The sequence below is a fragment of the Aotus nancymaae genome, unplaced genomic scaffold (genome assembly GCF_030222135.1).
Source record: "Aotus nancymaae isolate 86718 unplaced genomic scaffold, 86718_ANA_hifiasm-v0.15.2.pri h1tg000001l, whole genome shotgun sequence".
Lineage (NCBI taxonomy): Eukaryota > Metazoa > Chordata > Mammalia > Primates > Aotidae > Aotus > Aotus nancymaae.
This window is the reverse complement of record NW_026988412.1, coordinates 3765415-3768554: the sequence shown is the minus strand read 5'-3', so window position 1 is coordinate 3768554 and position 3140 is coordinate 3765415.

The window sequence follows — 3140 nt, the reverse complement described above, 5'->3', positions numbered from 1 at the left end:
TGTGTCATTTTGAAGAATTGTATATGGAAGATTGCTTAGGATTCTCCTGGCTTAAAATGATGTGGAATGAAATGATTTTCAATGAAAATCTTTATCAAAGTATTATCACTAGTATATCTAGCCCTATGTTTATTATATTTGTACTATTCTATGGATAAGTTTTGATTTAGTATTTGATCAGTCTTTACTGATTGTTGAGAATCTACTAATTCAGTGCTTCTCAAAGTGGTAAAGGGCTAGTTTTTGAAAATTTCTTCTCTCTCCTGGATTGGTGCACAGTCTTACTGCACATGAGCCATTTCCAGCTTGCACCACATGCTAATCACCACATAAGTTTGGCAGCATCTAAACAACTCTGTCTTCATTTCAAGGAAGAGAACATGGATAATGCACTTGGATGTTGCAACAAGGTCAAATTGTTATGAAAATTCCTAAATGCATTTTCTGTTCAATTTCTTACTTTGTTGCAAATTAATAGCAGGTAGTTAACATAACTGGCAGGGTTCTGCAGACCACACTCTGAGTAGCACTATACAATTTACTGCCTGCTTATGTCCTAGAGCGAGTGGGGGAAAATAGGGGAAGTCCTAATATGCCATAAGGCCATATTCAAATAGTGATCTATGAAGAATTGTTCATTTGGTGTTCAGCACTGGGCAGAGATTGAACTTAAGGGAGGCAAGGAGTGTTAGAACCTGTGGTAAACCAGGTAAGAGTTTATAAAAAGCTAAAAGAACAGGTTTTCATAAAGGTGGTGAACAGTGAACAGCGGTTCTTCTGGGTACTATCAGGGTGTTTTGTAATTTGCCAGCTGAATGAATGCCAAGAGTGATGTAAATTAGGGGTTGTAAACCCAGTGGTTTCTAGATGTTTCTCAGGAATCACAGACAGTTATGTGGTAATACAGTATGGTGGAGACTGTGGTGAACTAGAGGACAAATGCCATTAAAAGGCAATAACACTTATTCAATTCCAGGTAATCTTCTGATTTTCAAAAAAACAAAAACAAAATAAGACAAACAAACAAAACCAAACAGAAATTGTACCTTTTTACATAAAAGCTCTCAATTGCTCAGTTGTTATTATCCAATTTAAATCATTTAAAAATTCTGTGCTAGCCCCAAAGAGAGAAACAAAGAGAACGTGATTAGGCAGCTTGTGTGTGATCACTGAAAACTCTCTTGAGGTTTCTAGAGATGAAACAGAGTCTAGCAAGTTCCATGGAATGTTGGAATGTCGACTTCTTTAAAGGTAATGCAAAACATAATTTTATATTAATATGAATAGGAAAATGTATAATGAAGTAAATAGTGAAATTTGCAGGTATTCCTAAGCGACATTAGATTCAAATAAATGTCAACATTTTAGCTGAGTGGGTAGCTTCAGTCTGGGCTCCAAAAATGTTGGGTAATTATTCTCCTTTCGTCATCGGGGTTCCTTAGAGGAACACTCTGTGAAGCACTATGTTAGTTTTTATGAAAACATCTCCAAAGTGCTGAGATCATCCAGTGAAATGCAGGTTTTTTTTTTTTTAAATTAAAAACACACAAATGACCTTAAATATGTGGATGATTTAAGATATTTCATATTAGAATTGAAGAGCACATAATTTGAAAGAATCCCCTGTGGAAACAAATAGTTGTTGAATCAATTCAGTTATTTCAGGTATAAAATTGTTAGGCATATGTATTCACATGAGTTACATTGTTCTGAGAGACAATGGTACCTGGCCTACCAAGGGAACTTAATTCCACTGCAAATTGGTACGAGAACTCTTAACAGATGTGCTTACATTTCTCTCTTGAACTTGAGTAAAAGCAGGCATCACCCCCATGCCTCTGTGGCTGCCAGTTGAGTAATTTAGAGATGACAAATCTGTGACAGGCAAGCACTGGACTAAATGGCTGTGGATCCTGTAAATACACATGTTCCATATCCTTCCTAATGCACCGCTTATGGGTATGCCATCAGTCCATTCTGGCCCCCTGAGCTCAGTACAAAGACTTTGTTGCATCTGAAATACAAATGAAAGTAAATATTGGAGGTGCCAAGATCCATCAGGGGAATGTGAACTAAATGTCCCTGAGTGGTGAACACCCCATAGTAGGCAGCTGGTGGATAACATCAGTCAGGAGTAAATGAACGTAGTGGAGATTGGCTTCCTCAGCCAGAGAGGGCCTACACCTGCATTAACCCAAAAGGCTGGAGATGGAGCAAATGGTGTCCACAAAGATCAGGGTGGGCTCAAAATTTGTCATAATTTGGAATCTCCCAGAAGCAAACCCTGTGACAAGAATTTGAGTGCAAATAGTTTATTTGGGTTGTGAAGAAAATTCCATCAAGGGAGTCAGAAAGTGAGCCAGGAAGAAAAGGGAGTCCATTGGGGGTGCCTAGGGAAGCTGCTTACACCAGCAAGCAGCTGGAGCTCAGCACATTTGGGGAGCTCCATGGGCCTCAGGGTTATCTGTGGGGTTATCCCAATTGGTGACTGCAAAGCCTTCAGGCAAGGAATGAATGCAGGTCCTGGCAGAGGCTGGAAGTCAGGCGAGGAACCTTGGAGGGAATGGCAAAGGGACAAGTGTAGCCATCAGTAGCATCTGTCACAAGACCTTCCTAAAGCTATCAGTGTCCCTAAGGGATATGAAAATCCAAGAAACAATGGTCAGTGTGTGCACTTTCGGGAACCGAAACATCTTCTCTTTGTATTTTCTAATTGTCAATTTCTGGATATGCTAATTGAAATTAAACTTTCTTCCACCTCTCCCTCCATTTAAATAAAATTTGGTGCCCCTTATTTTTGGGTGCCCTAGGTGCATTCTTAGCCTGTCTCTTATAAAGTTAGGTGATCACTGCTGTAAAGTGGAAGTAATAGTAAAGATAACACTTCAGGTCTCAATTGGAGATTCAAAGTCAGTCATTTCCCCAGTTAGGCTCTAACACAATGTAACGTCATGAGGGGAGGGATTTGCTAATCACAACCAGAGTCACCACTGAGTGAAGGCATGGTCTGTGCCAAGCCCCCAAATTAACTTCCCCCATTAGCTTCCCAATCTTTCTTTTGGGGAGCCACACCCCACATCCCTTGATCACACTGGATTGTAGCAAAGACAGATGATGACAATACTGGTTAATATTTACTG